Raw genomic sequence first — 27,982 nt, forward strand, 5'->3', positions numbered from 1 at the left:
CAGAAGTTGTACTTTAAAGTATAAACTGGGTCATGCCGCTTCCTTGCTTAAAGCCCATTAATGGTTTCTCAATGCACTTAGCGTCAAAAGCAAACTCTTCCTCTTTGCCTAGGAGACCCTCCATAGTCTGGGAAGGCCACCTTGCTAATCCCATCTCAGGCTACCTCCTCTGCTGACAGCTTTGCAGCCACCTTGGCTTTCCTTGTCTTCTCTGGATGCTCCAAGTTTTCTCCACTGTCAGAGCTTTGCACAGGCTGCTGCTTTCAGTTAGAATGCTCCCATACCTGCTTTGCCCATGGCCACCTCCCGCGTATCCTGCAGACCACAGGTTAGGTGACATCTCTTCAGAAAGGTCCGTTCTGGCCACTGTACGTAATTAGATGGCATTCTCCCCACTTGTTACCTCTTTATAACAACACATTGCTTGCTTTCTTCACAGTGCTTATTGCAAACTGTTTCGTTATTTATGAAGGCTTCGTGGGGGGCAGGAAGCACTGTTTTCTTTTCCACCTTTGTGCCTAGCGCCTAGCATGGGCCTTGGTAATTATAGGGGCCTGCTGCTCTCCCCTTCTGCTTGTTTCAGTCCTCGGCTTTCCTTGGGTCTTGGTTTAAAGCTCCCTTCCTCAGGGAGGTCTTTCCTGTCCCCTAGATGAAGCCAGATAGGTCCCCTGCACTTCGTTTCCATAATTTCCTGTCAATCCCAGCCATAACGCTCAACACATTTCACTGCCATTATTGTTTGTGTTTGTCTTCCCTGCTATTCTCTAACACTATTACTCATGGTGACAAAAACTGTCTTGTTCACCCCCAGATGGCTGGCACCAACATCTTGCACAGGACTAAATCAGGAAATGATGAAGAGAAAGAAATGGTTATTGAAAGAGTGTGAAGGGTAGGTGAAAGAGATGACTCACAATTTCTACAAAGTAATTAATTAATTCAAATATTCCCTGTCAGCCACTCTCACATCTGATTCTTTTTCTTTCCTTTTTCTTTTTTTTTTAGATGGAGTCTCACCGTGTCGCCCAGGCTGGAGTGCAGTGACGCAATCTCAGCTCACTGCAACCTCCGCCTCCCAAGTTCAAGCAATTCTCCTGTTTCAGCCTCCTAAGTAGCTGGGACTGCAGGCGCACGCCACCACGCCCAGCTAATTTGTTTGTATTTTTAGTAGAGACAGGGTTTCACCATATTGGTCAGGCTGGTCTCGAACTCCTGACCTCAGGTGATCCACCCACTTTGGCCTCCCAAAGTGCTAGGATTACAGGTGTGAGCCACTGCACCCAGCCCTGATTCTTAATTATGCAAAATAAAGCACTCAGCACTGAGCGACATTCATTAATCCTGTAATAAATATCTATTTACAAATATGAACTGAGTACTATTATGTGCCAAGCTAGAGTTACATAGCTTGGACATGAACAAGGATATGAATATTTATGCTATGAGGTAAATAGGATACATGACATATGAATGATATAAAACAAATGCATTCAGAACCCAGATCTGGAACGTAACATAATGGCAATGAGGTTTGTCTGAGGCTTCAAGAATAGGGGAGATTTCCATAAGGCCCGATGTCAGTAGAATGTCCTTCAAGAAAATGGAAAGGCATCGGTACAGAGGAGGAAAAACCTGAGATGGACATGAGACTTGGCTGCGATTCGAGAGTTTTGCAGACCACTGGTAGGTAAGTTTGAAGGCCTGGTAAAGGCACCGGATCCAGAAGTGCCCGGCATGCAGAGATGAGCATGTGGGCTTTTATCCAATAGAGAGAGGCCATCTCCTGGCAGCTTTGAGAGTGAAGAGTGGCATGATTGTGGGTGCTTAAGGGGACAAGTGCCATAGTGGAGTCCTGTAGCTGGGCAGAGAGAGACTAGACTGAATTTGCAAGGCTTTATTTTCAGGCATAAGGTAGCCAGGACATGCTCTAGAAAGTAGCAACAGAAATAGAAAACAAAAGAGAAATGAGTTTCTACAAAAGAAGAACTAGCCTAGCAGGCTATGGTGGCTTATAGCTCTTGGGACAGAGCTCGGAGCTTAAGGTGGAGATAAAATGATTACATTTTTCACAATGTAAAGCAGTTGTAATATTTGTCTCATCTTCCTTATTTATAAAATGACACTAATACTTCTACAAACTTCTTTTCTGGGAATACTATTGCCTTTTGAAAACAATCACAAATGTTTTTAGTTCCATAGAGATACAGGTGTTATTAATAAATTGTCTTTTGAATTATACTTCATTTTGCATATCTTGAAAATTACAATAAAACAAATTGAAAATTAAATGTCAATAAAATGACTGCGAGTTTCCTAACTCACTGTGTGTGAGCCATGTGCAATTCAGAAGTCTTATTCAAAGATTCGAGGAAGTCCTTTGATAAATTTCTCAGGAAAGAAGCAGAATCCAACAAGGTCTTTTCTGTTTAATCAAAATACAGAATTTAAGCAAATTAAATTGACTTAACCTAGCATCACATCAACTTAAAACAAATTTTTTTCATTAAAAAATCAACACGTTATATCTCATGTAAGTTTTTCTTCTGAATAAATATGAATTAAAATGCAAAATTTAGTCCCTTCTTTTTTAGCACTCGAACACGAGGATCTTAATAATTTTTGAAAACAAAAACTTCACTAATCTTATGCCATTAGACACCACATTTTTTTCTATTGTTAGAGTTCAAAAAATAAAGAAAAAAGAAAACGAATTGACCTAATATGACCTCTTTCTCATACATTATATTAAAATTTGAAGTTATGCTAAAAACTCTTTTTAAAGCATTGGTCCATCTTTTATTTTCTGTGTTTGATAGTAGACAAATCACTTATTTTCTTATTCAACTCCCATCCATAACAATAATTTAAAACCAGCTAATAAACATTATGGTTTGTTAGAACTGCTACCGATTAAATCTTAAGTGTCTAACACATATAAATATAAACAGAATGTAATTAGAGCTATTTAAAGAACCAATTTTTAACTGAGATTAACCATACTTTCCATTTGCTGAGGATAAACACTCATAAATGAAACCCATTGCTGAGCAAGAAGCAATTACTTCAGTTTAAAATATTAATATGCACCGCCTTTTAAAAAGCCATGGAAAATCATTTATGTAGTGCACTGTACAGACTCAAGTCATACCCAAAAGGAAGAATGGGATAGCGTTTGAGTCCTAATCGAGAAGCAATCAACTGAGGTACGGCATGTCCTTACCCTCTATGAGGTCCATTAAAGTCTTCCCTTTAATTAGCGCATTGTCCAACATCATATTCCTATGTATGTTTAAGTGTGATTTAAAAGCACACACACAAAACACACACACAAAGGGGAATTTTACTGTAGAAAAATCAATTTCATCAACCTGTTTCTAGAAATAATTGAGACACATTCATAACCTAATAACTGATTTGAGCATGTTAAATAAAGATAGCCAGGAAGAGAAGGAAATGCAGACATCCCATACACCTTAATTTCACATTTCTCACCTAAAAATACACAAAAAATATATTGAGTCTGATTGAATGCAGCTAACTATTCAATTCTACAGTATTTCTTGTGATACTGTAGGCTGACTAAAAAGCTTGGTTTGGGCTAGAATTAAATTCAGTGTAGTTAAATGCCTGCATTTTTAGTTGCTGATATGAATTAACCACAGGTCAAATCCAGTTACAATGAGCACCATTATCACAAAATGCTTCCAAGCTGGTCCCGAAAGTCTTCAGAATAGGGCTTTGTTAATTTCATCACAGTGACACCCACTAATGGAAGACACAAGATAGACCTCTTAACCCTTGATTTTGCTGGAAATGGCTACAGTCTTTGGAAGCCTCTTTGGTTATGTCTCTGAATATAATGCGGTACTAGATGGGGGTGTGAGTATTTCAATGTCAGATGACAAAAGTTCATAGAATAGATTTGTGCTATTAACAGTTCATGGTTGTGAGTATAATTGGTGTACTATTTTAAAATGGGACTTAGTTTATTCATGACAACCAAATTTCAAGGCAGATGAATTTAGTAGATGATTTGCAGTTATGGTGATATGCCTTGAACTGTAAATACAATTTATGATTTTAGGACCACATCTTTTTTTTCTGATTGATAACTGCAAGACAATATATTTATTACTCTTTCTAAAGTTCAATTCAGGAACTTCTAACCTCAGGTTTGATTAGGCTTCAGAAAGGTTCATGCAGTCACACATTTTCTTATTTTATTTTATTTTTTATTATACTTTAAGTTCTGGGATACATGTGCAGAACCTGAAGGTTTGTTACATAGGTATGCACGTGCCATGGTGGTTTGCTGCATCCATCAACCCGTCATCTACATTAGCTACTTCTCCTAATGCTATCCCTCCCCTTGCCCCCGACTCCCTGGCAGGCCCCAGTGTGTTATGTTCCCCTCCCTGTGTCTATGTGTTTTCATCGTTCAACTCCCACTTACGAGTGAAAACATGCGGTGGTTTGTTTTCTGTTCCTGTGTTAGTTTCTTGAGAAACTTCCAGCTTCATCCATGTCCCTGGAAAGGACATGATCTCATTCTTTCTTATGGATGCACAGTATTCCACAGTGTATATGTGCCACATTTTCTTTATCCAGTCTATCATTGATGGGCATTTGGGTTGGTTCCAAGTCTTTGCTATTGTGAATAGTGCTGCCATAAACACACGTGTGCATGTGTCTTTATAGCATAATGATTTATAATCCTTTGGGTACATACACAGTAATGGGATCAGTGGGTCAAATGGTATTTCTGGTTCTAGATCCTTGAGGAATCACCACACTGTCTCCCACAATGGTTGAACTAATTTACAGTCCCACCAACAGTGTAAAAGCGTTCCTATTTCTCCACATCCTCTCTAGCATCAGTTGTTTCCTGACTTTTTAATGATCGCCATTCTAACTGGTGTGAGATGGTATCTCATTGTGTGGTTTTGATTTGTATTCCTCTAATGACCAGTGATGATGAGCTTTTTTTCCATATGTTTGTTGGCCACATAAATATCCTCTTTTGAGAAGTGTTGTTCATATTCTTTGCCCACTTTCTGATGGGGTTGTTTTTCTTGTAAAATTGTTTAAGTTTCTTGTAGATTCTGGATATTAGCCCTTTGTCAGATGGATAGATTGCAAAATTTTTCTCCCATTCTGTAGGCTGCCTGTTCACTCTGATGATAGTTTCTTTTGCTGTGCAGAAGCTCTTTACTTTAATTAGATCCCATTTGTCAATTTTGGCTTTTGTTGCCATTGCTTTTGGTGTTTTAGTCACGAAGTCTTTGCACATGCCTATGTCCTGAATGGTATTGCCTAGGTTTTCTTCTAGGGTTTTTATGGGTTTAGGTTTTAAATTTAAGTCTTTAAACTGTCTTGAGTTAATTTTTGTATAAGATGTAAGGAAGGGGTCCAGTTTCAGTTTTCTGCATATGACTAGCCAGTTTTTCCAATACCATTTATTAAATAGGGAATCCTTTGCCGATTGCTTGTTTTTGTCAGATTTGTCAAAGATCAGATGGTTGTAGATATGTGGCATTATTTCTGAGGGCTCTGTTCTGTTTCATTGATCTACATATCTATTTTGGTAACAGTACCATGCTGGTTTGGTTACTGTAGTCTTGTAGTATAGTTTGAAGTTAGTTAGCATGATGCCTCTAGCTTTGTTCTTTTTGCTTAGGATTGTCTTGGCTATATGGGCTCTTTTTTTGGTTCCATATGAAATTTAAAGTAGTTTTTTCTAATTCTGTGAAGAAAGTCAATGGTAGCTTGATGGGAATAGCATTGAATCTATAAATTACTTTGGGCAGTATGGCCATTTTCATGATACTGATTCTTCCTACCCATGAGATGGAATGTTTTTCCATTTGTTTGTGTCTTCTCTGATTTCCTTGAGTACTGGTTTGTAGTTCTCCTTGAAGAGGTGCTTCACATCCCTTGTAAGTTGTATTCCTAGGTATTTTATTCTCTTTGTGGCAATTGTGAATGGGAGTTCACTCATGATTTGGTTCTCTGTTTGTCTATTATTGGTGTATAGGAATGCTGTGATTTTTGCACATTGATTTTGTATCTTGAGACTTTGCTGAAGTTGCTTATCAGCTTTAGGATATTTTGGGCTGAGACGATGGGGTTTTCCAAATATACAATTAGTCATCTGCAAACAGAGATAATTTGACTTTCTTCCTATTGAATACCCTTTATTTATTTCTCTTGCCTGATTGCCCTGGCCAGAACTTCCAACACTATGTTGAATAGGAGTGGTGAGAGAGGGCATTCTTGTCTTGTGCTGGTTTTCAAAGGGAATGCTTCCAGCTTTTGCCCATTCAGTATGATATTGGCTGTGGGTTTGCATAAATAGTTCTTATTATTTTGAGATATGTTCCATTAATAGCTTGTTTATTGAGAGTTTTTAGCATGAAGGGTGTTGAATTTCGCCAAAGGCCTTTTCTGCATCTATTGAGATAATTAGGTGGTTTTTGTCATTGGTTCTGTTTATGTGATGGATTACATTTATTGATTTGTGTATGCTGAACCAGCCTTGCATCCCAGGTAGGAAGCCGACTCGATTGTGATGGATACGTTTTTTGATATGCTGCTAGATTCGGTTTGCCAGTATTTCATTGAAGATTTTGCATCAATGTTCATCAGGGATATTGGCCTGAAATTTTCTTTTTTTGTTGTGTCTCTGCCAGGTTTTGGTATCAGGATGATGCTGGCCTCCAAAATGAGTTAGGGAGGAGTTCCTCTTTTCCTATTGTTTGGAATAGTTTCAGAAGGAATGGTACCAGCTCTTCTTTGTACCTCTGGTAGAATTCGGCTGTGAATCTGTCTGGTCCTGGGCTTTTTGTGGTTGGTAGACTACTAATTACTGCCTCAATTTCAGAACTTTTTATTGGTCTATTCAGGGATTAGACTTCTTCCTGGTTTAGTCTTGGTAGGGTGTATGTGTCCAGGAATTTACCCATTTCTTCTAGATTTTCTAGTTTATTTGCATAAAGGTATTTATAGTATTCTCTGATGATAGTTTGTATTTCTGTGGGATCAGTGGTGACATCCCCTTTATCTTTTTTTATTGTGTCTACTTGATTCTTCTCTCTTTTCTTCTTTATTAGTCTGGCTAGCAGTCTATCTATTTTGTTAACATTTTCAAAAAACCAGCTCCTGGATTCATTGGTTTTTTGAATGGTGTTTCGTGTTCTTATCTTCTTCAGTTCTGCTCTGATCTTACTTATTTCTTGTTTTCCCCTAGCTTTTGATTTTGCCTGCTCTTGCTTCTCTAGTTGTTTTAGTTGTGATGTTAGGGTGTCGATTTTGGATATTTCCAGCTTTCTTCTGTGGGCATTTAGTGCTATAAATTTCCCTCTAAACCCTGCTTTAGCTCTGTCCCAGAGATTCTAGAACATTGTGTCTTTGTTCTCACTGGTTTCAAATAACTTATTTCTGCCTTAATCTTGTTATTTACCCAGTAGTCACTCAGGAGCAGGTTGTTCAGTTTCCATGTAGCTGTGCGGTTTTGAATGTGTTTCTTAATCCTGAGTTCTAATTTGATTGCACTGTGGTCTGAGAGACTCTTATGATTTCCATTCTTACGCATTTGCTGAGGAGTGTTTTACTTCCAATTATGGGGTTAATTTTAGAAAAAGTGCAATGTGGTGCTGAGAAGAATGTATATTCTGTTGATTTGAGGTGGAGAGTTCTGTAGATGTTTATTAGGTCTGCTTGGTCCAGAGCTGAGTTCAAGTCCTGAATATCCTTGTTAATTTTCTGTCTCATTGATCTGTCTAATATTGACAGTGGGGTGTTAAAGTGTCCCACCATTATTGTGTGAGAGTCTAAGTCTCTTTGTAGTTCTCTAAGAACTTGCTTTATGAATCTGGGTGCTCCTGTATTGAGTGCATATATATTTAGGATAGCTAGCTCTTCTTGTTACATTGATCCCTTTACCATTATGTAATGCTCTTCTTTGTCTTTTTTGATCTTTGTTGGTTTAAAATCTGTTTTATCAGAGACTAGGATTGCAATTCCTGCCTTTTTTTGTTTGTTTGTTTGTTTTTGCTTTCCATTTGCTTGGTAAATATTCCTTCATCCCTTTATCGTGAGCTTATGTGTGTCTTTGCATGTGAGATGGGTCTCCTGAATACAGCACACTGATGGGTCTTGACTATTCAATTTGCCAGTCTATGTCTTTTAATTGGGGCATTTAGCCCATTTACATTTAAGGTTAATATTGTTATGTGTGAATTTGAACCTGTCATTATGATGCTAGCTGGTTATTTTGCCAGTTAGTTTATGCAGTTTTTTCATAGTGTTGATGGTCTTTGCAATTTGGAATGTTTTTACAGTGGCTGGTACTGGTTTTTCCTTTCCATATTTAGTGCTTCCTTCAGGAGCTTTTGTAAGGTAAGCCTAGAGGTGACAAAATCTCTCAGCATTTGCTTGTCTGTAAAGGATTTTATTTCTCCTTTGCTTATGAAGCTTAGCTTTGCTGGACATGAAATTCTGGTTTGAAATTCTTTAAGAATGTTGAATATTGGCCCTCCACTCTCTTTTGGCTTGCAGGGTTTCTGCAGAGAGATCCACTGTTAGTCTGATGAGCTTCCCTTTGTGGGTAACCCGACCTTTCTCTCTGGCTGCCCTTAACATTTTTTCCTTCATTTCAACCTTTGTGAATCTGAAAATTATGTGTCTTGGAGTTGCTCTTCTTGAGGAGTATCTTTGTGGTGTTCTCTTTATTTCCTGAGTTTGAATATTGGCCTGTCTTGCTAGGCTGGGGAAGTTCTCCTGGATAATATCCTGAACAGTGTTTTCCAGCTTGGTTCCATTCTCCTCATCACTTTCAGGCATACCAATCAAACATAGGTTTGGTCTTTTCACATATTCCCATACTTCTTGGTGACTTTGTTCATTCCTTTTCATTCTTTTTTTTTTCTAATCTTGTCTTCATGCTTTATTTCATCAAGTTGATCTTCAGTTTCCTATATCCTTTCTTCTGCTTGATCAGTTTGGCTACTGATACTTGTGTATGCTTCACGAAGTTCTTGTGCTGTGTTTTTCAGCTCCATCAGGTCATTTATGTTCTTCTCTAAACCAGTTATTCTAGTTAGCAATTCGTCTAATCTTCTTTCAAGGTTGTTAGCTTCCTTGCATTGGGTTAGAACATGCTCCTTTAGCTCAGAGGAGTTTGTTATTACCCACCTTCTGAAGCTTACTTCTGTTAGCTCATCAAACTCATTCTCCATCCAGTTTTGTTCCCTTGCTGGTGAAGAACTGTGATCCTTTGGAGGAGAATAGGCGTTCTGGTTTTTGGAATTTTCAGCCTTTTTACACTGGTTTTTCCTCATCTTCGTGGATTTATCTACCTTTGGTCTTTGATGTTGATGACCTTTGGATGGGCTTTTTTTGTGGACGTCCTTTATGTTGATGTTGATTCTATTCCTTTCTGTTTGTTAGTTTTCCTTGTTACAATCAGGCCTCTCTGCTGCAGGTCGCTGGAGTTTGCTGGAGGTCCACTCCAGACCCTGTTTGCCTGGGTATCACCAGACGAGCCTGCAGAACAGCAAAGATTTCTGTCTGTTTCTTCCTCTGGAAGCTTTGTCTCAGAGGGGAACCCACCAGATACCAGTTGGAGCTCTCCTGTATGAGGTGTCTGTCAATCCATGCTGGGAGGTGTCTCCCAGTTAGGAGGCACGGGGGTCAGGGACCCACTTGAGGAGGCAGTCTGTCCCTTAGCAGAGCTTGAGCACTGTGCTGAGAGAGCCGCTGCTCTCTTCAGAGCAGGAAGGCAGGAATATTTAAGTCTGTTGAAGCTGTGCCCACAGCTGCCCCTTCCCCCAGGTGCTCTGTCCCAGGGAGATGGGGGTTTTATCTATAAGCCCCTGACTGGGGCTGCTGCCTTTCTTTCAGAGACACCCTGCCCAGAGAGGAGGAATCTAGAGAGGCAGTCTGGCTACAGTGGCTTTGCTGAGCAGTTGTGGTCTCCACCCAGTTTGAACTCCCTGGTGGCTTTATTTACACTGTGAGGGGAAAACACCTACTCAGGCCTCAGTAATGGCAAACGCCCCTCCCCCCACCAAGCTGGAGCTTCCCAGGTCAACTTCAGACTGCTGTGCTGGCAGAGAGAACTTCAAGCCAGTGGATCTTGGCTTGCTGGGCTCCGCAGGGGTGGGATCTGCTGGGTTCCATGGGTGGTAGCCCACTTGGTTCCCTGGCTTCAGTCCCCTTTCCAGGGAAGTGAATGGGTCTGTCTCACTGGCATTCCAGGCGCCACTGGGGTATGAAAAAAACTCCTACAGCTAGCTTGGTGTCTGCCCAAACAGTTGTCTGGTTTTGTGCTTGAAACCCGGGGCCCTGGTGGCGTAGGCACCCCAGGGAATCTCCTGGTCTGTGGGTTGCGAAGACCATGGGAAAAGTGTAGCATCTGGGCTGGAGTGTACCGTTCCTCACAGCACAGTCCCTCACGGCTTCCCTTGCCTCGGGGAGGGAGTTCCCAGACCCCTTACACTTCCTGGGTAAGGCGATGCCCCAGCCTGCTTCTGCTTGCCCTCCATGGGCTGTACCCACTGTCTAACCAGTCCCAATGAGATGAGCTGGGTACCTCAGCTGGCAATGCAGAAATCACCGCCCTCTGCGTTGATTTTGCTGGGAGCTGTAGACCGGAGTTGTTCCTATTTGGCCATTTTGCCAGCCACACCAGGACCATATCTTTTGATACCATTTAAAAAGTTATAATCAATTATTTTTATTCTGAATTATAGAAAGCTCCATTTTCATTAAAGGTAGGGAAGTGCAACAGCTTCGAGGACCAGGATTTAAAACAGCAACAAAACCCCCAAACCCAAAAAACCTTAGCAGGGAGATTTTACGATTGGTCTTAGACAAACTTACCAAGCAAGGATGCCAGTCTCAATTTTCTTCAATGATCTATTCTGTCCTGGCACACAGAAACATCACAAGGTTCTTTGGGTTGCTGGACATATCCCCATCCTACCGTACATAGTTTTATGTCACTTTAGCTAAGTTTCTTGCCTCAACAGAACTTTCTTCTCTTCTTTATTTTCTGACAGTATTTTCTCTGTCCCTTCTACCTCTTGCCTGATATCATCTCATTTAAAAATGAATTCTTGTGAATTCAGTGATGAAGACTATTCATATTTCATTCAGTGTACATATTACAGTTGCATTTATGGAAGCTTTCTGGATCAATGCCTAACCACAAGGATTGTTTCTGATGATAGAAATTTCAGGTTTATTTAAAAGTACTGAATTTTGAAGACCTTTTAAAACACACTGTAGAGGTGGCTGCATATTCTATAGAACATTATGGCTCACCGTATGTCTTTCATTAGTTATCTTCAAATGAAAGGGTGAAGTCATGTGACTTTGGCCTATTGCTACATCATGCCAAAACAAGGCTGTTTACAAACTTTGAAGGAAATTCAAAATAGTGAATTTACTAAGCTAACCACATTATCTTTCCCAATCTCTAGAATCACAATAGATTCAATTGATTGAAATTGTCACTATTCCACCTTCTAAGTCAAGTAACTTGGAAACTCTAACATTAGGAAAGCTTGTTTAGGAATATTTTGATGGATATCTACACTGGCCTCTCTCCAGTGCCATCCACCCAAACATAAAAGGAGATGCTGGATGTGTTGTTTTGCCAAATATAATGTGGACCAGAGTTCTACCAAGATAAATTTGAAACAGTGTTATTAATGGCAGCATCTCAAGGAATGACTAAGTTGCACTCCATAACTTTATAAAATTTTATAACCCATCAACGAAATCGCCTGAATTAGTTGACTTTATTGTTTGTTAAATGCTTGACAGCCAATAGATTTAATACATCGTTAATTATCCTATTCTCCTTAAAATAGTATTTCATTTTTATAACCAAGAATATTTAGAGGCTAATTAGAAATCCAGTAATGTGAATTGTAAATTATGTGTAATTACAATAAAACTACTGGAGAATAACACACATTACTTATAAATTGTAACACTGTGATAAATTAAAGCAATTACAGGTAAACCAATAATGTTCTTTAATTAAGTAGTTATGAATGAGAATTTGTGCTTTGCATTTACAATAACCTATAAGGTTGAAGATTGCATTTATAGCTTCTGCAGAAATCGATTGCACTCTGCTGTGATACTTTGCTAAGAATAACTTCTAAGTTCATTACTGTCATTATGCCATTATCATGTAAAAACACCCAAGACTGTTAAATGTAAGTGTGCTGACAACCAATCAACCATGCTTCTTAATATAATTATAATTATGTCACTATCTCTTCTTCTGCCTTTATGAATCTGAGAAAAAGTTCATATTTCCACCAGTCTTCACCATTGGTTGCAAAGGAATAGAAGACGCTCTGTCACACACTTACCGAAAATACTATTGAATTTGACACTAATAAGGCTATTCATCCTCATAATTATCTTACTTCAACCTGCCGTTTACAAGATTATGGCAATATTTTTATGTTGCCACATCTGTTTATTATTTTATATATTGTTATAAGGTTGAGGTAACTCCTTGGCATGTTCAAGTTGCAATCAATGTCACAGTATGAGTAGAGAAGAGACCCCAACAGACCATCTCTCTATTTTTAATTCAAGTTGTGTGTCTTGTGTGTTCAAACAGGCCTCTGGAGGAGAAAGACAGCCAATACAAATTGGTGAAAAGGGGAAGAGTTGGGAGGTTCAAATGAAGAGAAATTGTTGATCAAGCTTATTTAAAAGATGAATATCTTAAATAAGTAAGGAAAGGATTCTGAATTATTCAGGTATATACATGTTATTAATTTGCTTTGAGGCAGTAACAATGAACAGTTCTCCAACAAGTAAGGGATGATTAGACTAGTAGCATAACATAATATTCCAAATACAGTATTTCGAATATTCTTGAGTGATATACCCAACCAGGTGAAGTCATGTGCATGGTAAAGACTACACATATCAATGATGATGTTGGGTCTGATATTTCACCCTGCGTATAAGCGAGTAAACTAGCCAATTAATGCTTCCTAGATACTGGCACAAAACACAAGACTCCTGGGTCTGAAACAAAGGACTTCGGCACTCAAAGCTCAATCAGCAGTATGAGCATCATCATGTTTGTGTTTGTTTCCTTTGTCCCTTCTTCAAATCTCATGGGAGAGATGTGGAGGGGCCCACATGGATGCTATACTCGCAGCGGGTTTGCCTGTAGCCAGGGAACACTGAATTTGGGGAATCCATTGCTTTAGAGCAAGCAGTAAGAAAACAAGATCTTTGTCCCAGAGAGAGACTTGACATCACCTGTCTAGGTTGCTCTGCAAATATGACCCTGAGAAACAGCCCCAGAAAAGAGCCGTCAGCAATTTGCATTCTTGATAAACCCAGTAAGACATGAAAGAGCCCAAGAGACTGAGGGGGGCACTGTCTTTCCCAACAATTAGCATAAATTAGTATACTCATATAATGAATGTACAATTAATATACTCAGGAGTTGGATGTACAACTAGGTACAACAACAGTTTGTACCCACTGTTTTTAAGTTCAAAATTCTTTTCCTAGAACCATGCTTACCTCCATACATGAAAAATTATTTTAAATGACAAAAGAAACTCCTGGGAAGACGTTATCTTTTGATCTACTTCCTCGCTGTATTGCTCTTCAAATGATGTTTCCAGTCTATCATTTATTTTGAACCACTCACTCACACTGTTTCCTTTCCTGTCTTTATTCCCTTGTCATCCGATTAACTTTCAAACTGTGCCCTTAATGAAATGGTAGTTTAATATGTTTGTTTACATCTTGATTTACTTGGTATATTTAATAGTGGGGGCTAATAACAGGCTTTGATAAGCCATTTAATACAAATTTCTTAAAGAAAATGCAGAGCATTTGAAGACATAGTGTATTTTTATTCTCTATGTCCAAAGTCGATTTTCAGGTTTTAATTAGTTTTGCAGAATGATCCGCTGAGCTTTTTAGGCAATGGGGCCACAGTTTAATGTGTCCCCAGACTTTATGATGTCCAAACTCTAAAGTTTTCTGTAACTGGCCCCCAACTCTTTGTCAATCTTTTTTCATGAAAATTGTGTTGTTCTCTGCATTGCATACCCATCTCTTTTATTTGGATGAATAATTTTCTGTAGTTCATAGTGAACTTGGTGGTCCCTCACTCCAATCGATTGTGTCACTTCATTGAAAGCACAGGACTGGGAAGGGCACTTGAAGGAAACAACGTCATCATTTCCTTCTCCTGCCACCTTTCGACCTACTTCCAACAAACTGTAGTTCCAGGCCTTGGGGTAAAATCTCAAGTAATCTCATACTTTTAAAGATTACTCTCAGGTAAAAAGTTAATGGCCCCTCAGGTTTGGTTTTAAAAAGTTGAATTCAGTGTCAAACCAAAACCTCAAATCTTTCTCTAATTTTTTTCTTGCCAATACACCAGACACACACACACACACACTTACACACACACATACTTACACACACACCTGCTTTGCTTCTGCTGGGGAGGAACCCTGTGATGTTTGTGTAGCTCACTCCCAGCTCAGCTCTTTCTGTTCCAGTAGGCCACCAAGTTGGTGCTGGAAAAGTCAGACATCAGTCTCTGGGTTTCTGAGATACCAAAGACACACATTCAACATTTTGGGTGACTGTGCTTAAGTCCTCATCAACTGGATTAAGGTTACAGGGAAACACTCCCCTGCCCGGTATCATGGTACCACAACTCTCCAGCAACTTCCCAAAGGAATTCTTATCCTCTCACATCGGATCCGTCTTCAGTGCCTGTTTCCTGCCTTTGAGGTGGCTTGGCACCTACGGCATTGCTCCCAGCTTTTGCTTTATTTTGAGGAGTGGGGATAGTATCTCAACTGAAAATTCAATATATGCAGAAGAAACAAAGTTAACATCCTATTAAAGTTGCCTTTTTGTATTTAATTATTTTTTGAATTTATTACTTATTTTTTGTCACTCTTACTACGTTGCAAGCCTTTTGAGGAATAGGGTCCATTTTTGATACTTTTTCTTTGATCAATGAATTGAGATTGTCAATTTATATACCTTCAGGGATAGAGGGGAATATGAATGTATACATGAATGAAGCAGACAGATAGGAAGAAATGAGGAGTATTAAACTTTTTTTTTTAAAGGAGAAGTCAAGCATCTAGAATTTTATGGAAATCACTGATGCATTAATTGAGAACCTATAAACACATTAAAGTCATGTCTGCCCAAAGCCAAAATAATCAGTACATTTAATTTAATATAACAAAATAACTCCATTATTGGGAAAAAATGAAAATAATAATTAAATATTTGACTTTTAAACTTGTTGTAGTTAAGTTTTAATTGATTTAAATAATTGGAATCTATTTAGCAAACTGTTCTTTCATTTAAAAAATAGTCTTCCTGTAGACTAAGATAATGAAGAAGTTAATTTATTCTTTTCTTACTGTTTAGGTTATGAGCAATTAAAAAATGTATCTACCTTCTGTTTTGAGAAGTCAGTTTCTAAGTAAACACTGTCTTAACAGGTTGAATTGTTCCAACTGTTTTCTAAAAGTTAAGGAAAAGTCATTAAATATTTATTATCTTTTATTATGTTATTTACTGTTAGAATGAATATGCAAATTTTATTAATACTATTCAGAAAGCCATGAAAAAATTATAATTCATGAATGAAAAATTAAGCGTAGCAAACTAGTTATTTGAAACAACTTTCACCTACAAATAAAAGGCATTGTCCAGTGCTTTCCTGTAGGTTAGTAAGGCCATGAAAGACTTTTGGAGAGAAGAAACTGATGAAAAGTGAGAAATAGAAAAGTAGCCTAAGAAAATATTTTCAGAGTGTAATAACAAAATGAAGGAGTTGGTTAGAAGTCTAAGGAACAGGCCAGGTGCAGTGGCTCACGCCTGTAATCCCAGCACTTTGGGAGGCTGAGGCGGGCAGATCATTTGAAGTCAGGAGTTTGAGACCAGCCTGACCAACATGGTGAAACCCTGTCTCTACTAAAAATACAAAAATTAGCCAGGTGTCATGGTGGGCACCTGTAGTCCCAGCCTTGCGGGAGGTTGAGGCATGAGAATCCCTTGAACCTGGGAGGCGGAGGTTGCAATGAACTGAGATAATGCCACTGCATTCTAGCCTGGGCCACAGAGCAAGACCCTGTCTCAAAAAAAAAAAAAAAAAAAAAGGAAGTCTGAGGAACTATGCTGAGATGCTGACATGCTGAGATGCTGAGATGCTGAGATGCTGAGCGCTGCGTCGGGAGAGGCGCTGAGAGCTCCTGAACTGATGGGTAGGGTATTAGTACAGAACTTTCCCTCCCAGCTCCAACCAGGAAGCTTTCTTCCCACTTCTGTGATATCCTGCTTCTTCTCTGCCCTTGAGGATTTTATCTCCAGGAAACAGATGAGAAAAAGAGCAATTACATTTCATTGAATGCCTACTTGGAAAGTTTCTGGGTTTCATTAAAAGTAAAACAAACAGAAAAAGAGAGACGCTTTTAAAATTAATACATGTTATGTGCTCTAGATAACTGGGGTAGTGCCACTGGGCTGTTTCTATCGATCCCTTTTACACTGTTCTACTTTTCTTTTTCCTATACCTACCACCTTTGAGTGCACACTATAATATGCTTATATCTGCAGTTTACTCTTTAGGTTCTGTATCTTTCTGCCAAAAATGTAAGCTCCACGAATGTAGGGATCTTTGCTTGCTTTGTTTGCTGATGTGTTTCAAGCACCCATAAGAGTACCAGGCACATCGTAGGTGCTCAATAAATATTTTTAGACTGTTCTATAAAGAATGCGTAGGATAAAAGGAATGGCAATATTGGGAGATACTGTAGTTGACCTGAGAAAGGATTTCTTTAAAATCAGGAAAGATAGAAAATCAATGGAACATTTTACATATTTTTTTAATCAGGCTTCTCCAATTACTTAGACATAATCCATCCAATAAATTTCAAGTCCCACTGCTTCTACTCTTTTTGTTTGTTTTTACACAGAGTCTCACTGTCGCCAGGCTGGATTGCAGTGGCGTGATCTCAGCCACTGCCACCACCGCCTCCCAGGTTCAAGCAATTCTCCTGCCTCAGCCTCCCAAGTAGCTGGGATTACAAGCAGGTGCCACAACGCCCAGCTAATTTTTGTAATTTTAGTAGAGACAGGATTTCACCATGTTGGCCAGGATAGTCTCGATCTCCTGACCTTGTGATCTGCCCCCCTCAGCCTCCCAAAGTGCTGGGATTACAGGTGTAAGCCACCGTGCCTGGCCTGCTTCTACTCGTAAAATACATCTCAAACACAGCTCTCCATTTCTATTTGTGTCATACTTTCAACAACCCTTTTTCTAGATGTCTAACAGCTTCCTTGTCTTTTCATCTCAGGGCCTCACATCAAATAAGTCATTTTCAACCATTCATAGGCTTGAGCTGATTTATGTATTACTCTTCTGTGTTAGACACGGAGATAATGTTTATTAGCCGGTTTTACATAGTTCCTGCTTTCATGGAATTTACAGTTTAATTTGGCAGACAGGCATTACCAAGTAATGATCCAAATATGTATAGAATTACAATTCTAATTTGATGTTGGAAAGGACAGTTTGCCTTGAAGGTATAACTAGGGGAACTCATCTAGCCTAGAATATCAGAGGATAATTTCTTCCTGAGAAGGTGATGTGTATGATGAGATTTGAGAGAAAGTGGGGCATTTCCCAAGGGAAGAAGGGGAGAGAGTCTTTTTGGGGGACAGAATATGTTAAACCCCTGGGCTGGGAGGGCTGAGGCACCATCATGAGTTAAAAATCTGCTTGGTTGAAATCAGGTGATACATGACGTGAAGGGGCCTGATACGGATTTTAGACTTTATTCTAATGGTGGTGAGAAGCCACAGAAGGATTTTACTTGAAGAATAAACTTGACCCAAATCTGTAAAATCACACTGCCTGTATTGGAGTTTTCTTCAACCCTCAGTGGCTCCCTAGTGCCTGCTGGGTATGTATCTTAATAATCTCTTAGCCTGTAACTCAAAATTGTACACGTTACTCATAGTGTTTAATTTTTGCCTTTTCCAATGATACACACTGGACTACCTCTGGCTCCCTGAACCACCTTTCTGTCCCTCACAGTCAAAGTTCTCTGTTCCCCTCCCCTCCCCTCCCCTCCCGTCTCCTCTCCCCTCCTCTCCTCTCCTCTTCCCTCCTCTCCTCCCCTCTCTGTTCTCCTCTCTCCTTTCCTTTATTCCTTTCTTTCTGATGGAATGCCTATTCCGCCTTCGTGGTTTAATATATAATCTGTTTCAAATATATCATTAGATTCAGATCAATTATTGTCTCATCTTTTTCTTTGAATCACTTTTACAGCATGTATAATATTCTCTTCATGGAATAGTGATTTTCTTTCTATCAAAGTTCCATTAAAATATCTTTTCCTTAAGGACTATGTCTGACTCTTATTTGATATCTCGTAAGAAATTCCTCATGCTGAGCACATAATAGCATGTGCTTCGTCGGTATTTGTGGAACAAAGTATCTAATACAGTCTTCCTGAATCCGAGGGAAAGTGCTGGAAACATTCAGAAGATTCTTGAAACTCTGAAACATAACAGTGGCCTTTTCTTTCTCAGCCCAAACTGGTAAAGGAGCAGGATGAAAATGCCTATGTGAATGTAAGCAGCATTCTGGCTTCACTTACCTACGAATCCAGCCCAGACTCACTCTAAGTCATTTTAATTTTGCCTTCTAACAGTGGAAAGTGCCTTGTCCTCCTGATCTCCTAGTGTGGCCTCCAACCACTGACAATTTTTATTTCATGGAAAAAGCAGGAGACTGGGAGAAAATGGCCCAGGATTCGAACTTGACTTATGTGACTAAAACCAAACTCTAAAACCCTTCAATTTGGCCTGATCATCTGTAAAGGGACAGGTTACAAGGCTTGTAATGCTAAGTAATGAGCAAAGATACATAACCTATCCCAGTACCTGGTGGATAAAAGGGGCTCAATGATCGTCAATTCACTTATGGTCTCCTGTCCACAGTCTCCTGGTTCAGTTGAAAATTTGTCTCTTTTTCTTCCCAAGTCTCACTTCACCATCTTTGTTATTTACATCATTCATCCCGTCTTCTTCGGGATGTAGCTCCATTAATTATCTCCTCCTTTCCCTCTCTCAGCGTTAGCCATCGTTTCCCTTGACTTATTCCTTCTGTTCTGCCTTCAAACATGCTCAGCTCTCTCCATTCCCAAACATCTTATATTTTAGCAGCTATTTTATGCATTCATTCATTCAAAAGTAATGAAAAAAACAACATGTATGGACAATGCTAGGTACTGGGGCGGTAAGAATGAATATAATACTGTCGTATGTTTTGTACCACATTAGGAGAGACACAACATATAAAAAAATCATTATTCAGTTAACATGACCTAGTAACCCAATAGCAATCCCTGAAAAGTTCTATGGAAACATTGAGAGGAGGCATTCATTTTGCCTGGAGGATTGGGGTGTCCTTGCACAGGAGGAGACACCTGAGATAGGTTGTAGGCCATTGGTAGATATTAGGAGGTATTTTATTTTGAAGGGGCAGCATTAGCAAAGGAAAAAGGTGTGAAAACTTTGGACCTGCTAAAGAAGGGCAAATAATATGCAGTTGATTGTAGCAAATGGTATCAGTTGAGTGTGACCTCAACTGGGAGAACTTTGAAGTCCTCAGGCAACGGGAGCCATCAAAACATTTTAACCAAAGGAGTGATACCACTAAATTTGACTTTTAGAAAGATAAGTTTGGGCAGAAAGAAGGATGGTTGAAGAAAGGAAAGATTAGAAGTAGAAAGTGCAGTTGAGAGGTGATTGCAATAGACAAGGCTAAGATGTGATTTGGCTTTTGCTCTACCACCATCTTCTCCATTGAACATCACCAATCACATTGCTTCTCAGCCTCCTGGCTAAGCTCAAGTGTGAATATCACCAATCACATCCTATGGACTGTAGGATACAGTAAATTCCTCTTCAAAGTTTAGCCTGTTAACTTCCTTTAAAATTCAAGAGAGAGAAAAATTGTTAAGTACAATGAGTTCTGAGTTCCTCTTCAAAGAACCAATATGTCAGTATGTTCAGCTTCCCTGTTCTTTGTTCTCCATTTTAAAGTTTGACTTCCTCGTTCTTTACCTTCCTTGCCCCTAGTGTCAGTAAACAACCCCCTCCTAGCCTCTATCACCTGTTCTGTCCTTAGGTATCCTTAGTCACCTGTTCTGTAACTGTCCCTCTCACCAAAACTACTCACCCCACCACTCCAGCTCGTACCCTTGCTCTCTTTAAAATAGCCATTTGGAATTAGCTTAGACTCTGCGGTCTAACACTAGCCAATAGGGAAAAGACACAGCAGTAGGGACTAGCCGGGTTAGGAATAAGACCCCCTTCCCCTTTCTTGTCTGGTGTGCTCTTGCCATTGCTCCATCCGCGAGATGCACCCTTCTATAGAATTAAATTGCCTTGCTGAGAAACTTTTGCCCAAGTGCTATTTTCACTTGGCAGCACTGAGCATTTACTTCCAACAGGACCAAATTCAATGGCACTTTCTCAGTCCTCAACTTCCTTTGTTTGCAAGGTACATTTTATATCTCAAATCATCCAGTTCTTTTCAGATCGCCTTCCTGTCTCGGCTTCTGTGTTAGTACACGTGGCTCATGAACCTTATCATTCTTTCATTCCTGCATTGGTTCCTGCTTCAGTGAGATGGACAGCTCATCTTGGTCTATTTTCTTGTCCTCTCTGTGTTGTTTTGCATATATTCCTATCCTCACCCATGTATTCAAGTATCCTTTCTAAGCAGAGTAAAATCAAACATGTGACCCTTGTGCTGTTACTGCTTTAGAGCTCCATTTATGCATTTCCGAAGGTCTGCTGGATATTTCTGCACAGAAGCCCTGCCAGCTCATTGACTTCAGCATGCGGTAACTCTACTTCAAACTCACATTTCCTTGCATCTTGCCCAATAGTGCCACCTTTCTTCTTATCTCTCAAGTAGAGATTCAAAATCCTGAGCTTCACCTCTTACTTTTCTTTCATTCCCTGCAACAATCTTTTTTGAGATAGTCTTGCTTTGTGGCCCAGGCTGGAGTGCAGTGGCATGATCTCAGCTCTTTGCAACCTCCACCTCCTGGGCTCAAGTGATTCTTCTGCCTCAGCCTCCAGATTAGCTGGGATTACAGGCTAACTTGTATTTTTAGTAGAGACAGGGTTTCACTGTGTTGACCAGGCTGGTCTCGAACTCCTGACCTCAAGTGATCCACTCATCTCAGCCTCTCAACGTGTTGGGATTACAGGCATGAGCCACTGCACCAGACCACCTGCACTAATATTAAAAACCCTCATGTTGCTTCTTCCTGAGCAACAGTTCTTCAGTCATTTCATTCTTTCCATCCCCGCTGCTACTGTTCTAGCTGTACTTATTTTATTGACTCACGTCATATGTATCACTATACCATTTCATATTAGAGAAGTTTGTGTATGCTCATCATATTCTGTAGATTTTAAGCATCATGAGGGCAGCATGTATCAGAGCTTGGAATGAAAATTCCTAATGAAGCTTGGAGACCTATCGTATCAGAATCCTGTCATGTAAGTTTATCCAACTAAGTTGTCAACTTTCCCTTGACTTTTCCTCTTCCTCATTCCTGAAAGCTCCAATGTGGAATTTGAGCTGAAGATCAGCCCAGTGCTTAAAATCACAATAGCTTAAATAGCTTTATGGCCCTAGCCCACCTGTCTCTGCTTTCATTAAAGTACTAGGTTTCTTCATTTTGGAGACAGTATCCCCCGTGTGTGATCTGAAATACACTTGAGGTACAAAGATTCTGTGTCTTGTGATTTGTAGCAAGATGCCTTATTTGTCGTAGGCCATAATTATTTGCTGAATGACTAACAATTTATCTAATCTAATTGATTTCTACGCCACTGATATTTGTATGTTATTTGTGTATTTTAATGTACATAATTATTGAAACATTAGCAAGTATTTTCTGCCCATTTTAATGGCTCATTACCTCCTATATCATGTTATATCCTGGTTTATATAAGAACATCTGTGTCTAATATATTCCTGTAAATCATCCCTGTTCATTTTCATAAGGATATTAGACTCAGCAAATATGTGTCATGTGGATTTTTATGTGCCAGCCTCTAAACATCACAAAAACTTCCCAGAGCCAGAGATAACTGCACTGAATCAGCTGTTCCCAAGTTTACTTTTAACCATTGCTCAAATTAGATATCTATGAGCTCCCCGTAGAGTCCAATCCCAGGCTGCCAGCTGCTCCAGATGTAAGGAGTTTTTATAGCCTTCAAACACATTTTATCTGTCATCATTTTCATCAACATGAATATCTTTCTCTTTATTCTCTCTCATAGAACCTGGTAAACAAGGAAAGAAAAAAGCTTGGCTTTATTGTAACTCCAAAGAGGTCAGTCTGTGGGGGGAAAAAAACAACACAGCGTGTCTTTCTTTGCATCTCTTGCCATGCGGTTCTTCAAAGGTTTGTCAACCACCACCTTAATCCATTTATTGAAGACACCCAATTTTCCAGATGACCTTTTCTTTGGAATTCATTGGAAATGCAGCTTGAAGTGATAGAAGAGAAATGAAGAATGCAGGAAGGTTTCAGTGCTAATTTTGTCTCTACACGTTAACTGATCATGTGTTCTGACCAAATTACCCACTTTGTCTTATCTGTAAAATGGGCAGTGATTTTGAGAGGGTTAAACATGAAAAAGGATTATAAAGTTTTTAAATAAAATAAGCTACAAATAAATTTACATACCTTTTGATCCTAATCACAGAGTTGGGATGTACTCAAATAAGTTTTCCAAGATGTAAAGTAAAAGGACGCGCATTGAAGCAGCAATGGCAATGACAATAGCCAACAACTGGAAACAGCTAAGGAAACTATGAAAAGGGAGCTCGAATGGAAATGATGAGATAGCCATATCATGGGATATTATGCAGTCACTTTTTAAAAGTTGTGTGGTTTTGCGTAACTTATAAGGAAATGTTTCCAAGGAGTAGTATTAAGAGTAAAAAGTGAGGCCAGGCACAGTGGCTCACACTTGGAATCTCAGCACTTTGGGAGGCTGAGGCAGGTGGATTACTCGAGCCTAAAAGTTCCAGACTAGCCTGGACGACATAGTGAGACTCCTGTCTAAAAAGAAAAAAATTGCTCTGTCGCCCAGGCTGGAGTGCAGTGGCACAATCTCGGCTCACTGCAATCTCCGCCTTCCAGGTTCAAGTGATTCTCCTGCCTCAGCCTCCCAAGTAGCTAGGACTACAGGTGTATTTTTAGTAGAGATGGGGTTTCACCATATTGGCCAGGCTGGTCTTGAACTCCTGACCTCGTGATCTGTCCTCCTCAGCCTCTCAAGTGCTGGGATTACATGCGTGAGCCACCGCACCTGGCCTATATATATATTTTATAAAGAGCAAAAAGTGAGGTATAGAGCACTTATTTAGCATGTTATAAGGTATAAATAAGAAAAGAATGTATGTGCACATAGGCTGCTATATATATGCACAGATATATTCTGGACTAAGACATAAAACTGATAAAATGACCAACTTAGAATAGAATAACTGAGGACAGGAAGGTGTTACACATGTGTCTACATTTGCAAACATTTTATTTTCTTTATAAAAATAGCAAAAGCAACATGAATAGTATAATAATGAGACTTTTTGATATTCTTTTGTATACATTTGTTTAAAAAACTAATATATAACCTGGAAATAAATGTAAAAAATTCTATAAAATCTCAGTGGATATATTGACATAAAAGATTGTTTTGTTGTACAAAGAATATCAACATTCAGTCATAGACTCAAAGAAATTAAGTCTAGAAGATGTGCTGCTTGTAGTGATTTGGTATTATGTAGGTTAATGCTATACACTGTATTGGGGAGAATATTTACGTAATCAGGTTTTATCAAGTACCTGCTGTTTCCTTTGCCCTCGAACACCTAGTGTGTAGGCATAAAAGGATTGGAAGGCATCTCTCGTTCATTGCATCATATTGCTTTTTAAAATCTAAAAAATAATTACCATGATCCATGAACAAATATAGTATGATGTGGGTGGGGAAACTCTCCCCAGCTGTGCGGAGGCAATGAGCACGTGGATCGGGAAGAACAGCAGCTGGGCTGAGTCACCACGTCTGCCCCCTGAGTTGTTGGGTGCGGCAGCTGGACCTAGGGAATTCTAATGATTTACCCAAGGTGAGCTGGATGAGCTGAGGAGGGACTGTGTCTCTAATCATCCCATTTCAGTATGGGACTTTATCCGTGGCAACAAACATTCTGTGGTCAAGATGTGGGGAATAGACCCATCTGATTTAGTCCCCACAATACCAGAGAAGGTATTTATTTTATGAATAAAGGTATTCAAAATCACAGAGATTAAATAATTTTCACAAAGACACAGGGCTAAATGATAGCAGAACTGGAATTTAAACTTCTGTCTGACTCACTCCATTGTTTATGGCCTTAATGACAGGAGTGAAGATACGTAAGTGGGAACTGATAAGGTAGGGAAAACAGCCAGCTGAAGGCTTGTTAAAATAGTCGAGAGAAATTCTTCTAGGTGCCAGTAGTACGACAGTAAGAAATGAATTCAGAGGCGGAAGGCAGAAGTCAAGTTGGAAAACCAGTGAAATAAAGATTTCCAGGAGGCTCTATGGAGCTAGCCTATAAACGTTATGTTCAAATATTCGAATACCTATAACCAAATAGTGGGAGTATTAATAAAAACCTCTACACCTCGCTTGCACTTCTTTTTCCCACAGGTCAAATCTGCGATCCACTTTAAGGTTAATGGCTGTGTCTTCGAGGTATATTTAGTGCGTTCACCTTTTAAGGATCACACACATAACTATGAGAACCTGATTTATCACCTATACTGTGTAACACTATCTTTTCCTCCAAACGAAAAATGAAACTTTCTACAAACTCCATAAAATGCATATTAAAATATCATGCACAGGGCGAATAAAAATTTTATATAATGACAGGTTTAATTTTGTTTATTCTGTTAGCATCTATTCTTGAAAACTAGGCCCCGAATTTCTCTATTTATGCTCCTAAATTCAGAACAGTCTAAAATGTCATTTTTATTATTCCTTATATTAGAGTGCTTAAAATTAAAAACATTCATCAGAAAATTGCTGTCTTTAAAATGTATCGCCCAATATGGAATGTAAATATTAAATTTAAATATTTTAAAATTAAATTATTATTTAATTTATAATTGCATGAGCATAGTGTAGTTGGGCTACGTGTGGGTGGACAGCTCTGTTCTCAGGCAGAAATATGTCCCTTAACACCACTTTAAAAGCCACAAACCAAAAACCTTCAGCTGCCAGACTGAGGACAGAAAGGTTACCGAAAGTCAAAGGGAAACTGTCACTACCAGACATTTCAAATCAGTCCCTAATTATTGAAAGTCACTTCAAAATATATGCGCACATTGAATTTTCAAAACTGCCTTTATGGAACTAACAACGTAACAATCAACTGATTTTTTTTCAGCAAAGAAACTATAAATAAATGCAAAGGAAGAAAGGATGGAATAAGACAGATACAGTGACTTGCACTCCCAGGTATGAAATATACACATACAACCATTTGATTTAAAAATAGAACTTGTATAGCTCAGCACTCTAGTCAAAAATACACGTTGTCTTAATAAGATGGTAACAAACCCTTATGTGCAAGAAATAGACAATATAAACTTCATATGTGATGCCAGCTCTATTTTGTAAATAGGAAATACTTCTTTAAATGTGTACAGTGTCTCATGCATTTCAGAACATTTCACTTTCATTGTTTTGTCTGAATCTTGAAACATGGAGGTACCTTTCTACTCATTCAAGCACTTGGCCTCTTTCAGGGTCTGCTCAGATCTATGATTCCTGCGTTGGCTGCCCCAGATGGGAGTAATTCTCCCTCCTCTGAGAGCTTGTGGGGTGATGATCCCATAGGGCAATGGCGCTGTCTTGTGTTTGCCTTTCCTTCCTTCCTTATGATGTATCTCTGAGCTGTCTCGCATGTCACCCTCTCTCCTTCTTCCCTTCTCCACATCTCATCCTTTCACTGTAATACCCAGCACAGGACCCTGGCCAGGATTTACAGCCAGGGTGTCTGTGGGCTGACATGTCTCTGTGTCCCGGCCTTCAGACAAGCCTTCTATGGTCTCTGGTGATTGTCCATGTTTACCTAACATTTAAAACCTTGGGATATTTCACATAAAAATCTGAATTTCTAGTTTCTTTTGAGGAAGTGGAAGATTTGGCTACTCTGGGCCAGTCTTACTTGATGGCAGTGACTGGCTAGGGACATGTGGGAGCTTCCCGTTCAGGATTTGCCTATATACTCCAACTTGCCAGAGTCCTCCTGGCTCCTTGTCGCACCCTTACTTTGAAGCATCATCATGAATTAGTGACTATACCGTTTTTTTCATGACAGAGAAATACTCTCTGCACTCTGATTTCTATTAAAAGTGAGTTGACAGGCTGGGTGGAGAGGCAGGCAAGTCACCTGAGGTCAGGAGTTCGAGACCAGCCTGGCCAACATGGTGAAACCCCATCTCTACTAAAAACACAAAAAATCAGCCAGGTATGGTGGCGGGTGCCTGTAATCCCAGCTACTGGGGAGGCTGAGGCAGGAGAATCGCTTGAACCCACGGGGCGGAGGTTGCAGTGAGCCAAGATTGTGCCACTGCACTGTAGCCTGGGCAACAGAGTGAGACTCCATCTCAAAAAATAAAAAATAAAAAAGTGAGCTGACAAAAGAAAGCAAGAAGAAGCCTAGAACAGTGGTGGCACACGCCTGTAGTCCCAGCTACTTGGGAGGCAGAAGCAAGAGGATCGCTTGGGCCCAGGAGTTCCAGTCCAGCCTGGGCAAGATAGCAAGACCCATCTCTAAACAAAAACAAAAACAAGAAACAAGAAAAAGCAAGAAAGGACACTGGGTGATTCCCAAACTGTATCCCTCATTTTCAATATGGCTTGGCCCTATTGGCATTTGACTTTGTGCTCTGTGTTAAAGAGAGAAACTTAGGCACATGCAGTCTGTGCTTCATCACTTACTTCTTAACTGTAAAGCCCATCCTTCTGGTTTCTCATCTCAAAAGGAGAATCTGAGGTAGCTTTTTCTTGAGGATTAAATAAGGGAAATAAGTAATAACTATCACTCCCGGATAATAATGCTCACGCGTGCATTTCTGGCCTACAACGTAGATAAACTGAATGTATCTAGTCCCCAGTTTGTTGGAAACCTTTGGGAGAGTTCTCTCAGACAGGAGGAGACACTTGAACAGAGTTTGGAATATGAACTACATTGTATACAGCAACTTACATTTCCATCTGACTGTCCACAACCCCTATAGACCACTGGAGTGCTTCCTCACAGACTTACTATGCAATGCTGGAGAATCCAGACATTTTGAGGAAAACAGTTGATGAACTTCTTAATAGAATCACATTGACGGCTGCTTACCATTTATACACACCTTCCCAAATTGCCCTGCCTGCCATTTTATCTAGTGCCTTCAGGGCTGGAATTACTATGGAAAGTTAGTTGTTTATTGGACAGTCTGGTTTTGAGAGAGAACAGAACTTGCTTGTCACAGTTACTAGATATAATGAAAAGCAGGAGAAATTGAGTAAAAAAGTATGTACCACCCAGATCTGAAGAAACTGCTGTTCTGAAGCCGAAGTTGGAGCAATGTCATTCTGCTGAGCTTGCACTTAATGTAATTGCGAAGAAAAGGAAAGGCTGTGGAAGATAATGATGATGTCTCAAAGAAATACAGACAGGAGGAGGAAGAGTAGACTGATGATGACCTGGTAGACTCTCTCTAGCCATTTCAAGTTGACTGTCAATGCTAACTAATCAAGAGAATTAGGAAGCATATTAGGCTTTTAAGGTGAGCCG

At 39.5% G+C, this 27,982-nt stretch overlaps 1 protein-coding gene and 1 pseudogene across 1 annotated transcript in view; one reads left to right on the forward strand and one right to left on the reverse strand.

Annotated features, from left to right (window-relative positions):
- TENM3 (teneurin transmembrane protein 3) overlaps window positions 1-27,982 on the reverse strand; it is a 2,279,939-nt gene that overhangs the window by 867,292 nt on the left and 1,384,665 nt on the right. The window lies entirely within an intron of this gene.
- On the forward strand, window positions 1,575-27,909 carry LOC126954370 (cyclin-H-like; annotated as a pseudogene).

The sequence above is a fragment of the Macaca thibetana genome, chromosome 5, assembly GCF_024542745.1.
Source record: "Macaca thibetana thibetana isolate TM-01 chromosome 5, ASM2454274v1, whole genome shotgun sequence".
Lineage (NCBI taxonomy): Eukaryota > Metazoa > Chordata > Mammalia > Primates > Cercopithecidae > Macaca > Macaca thibetana.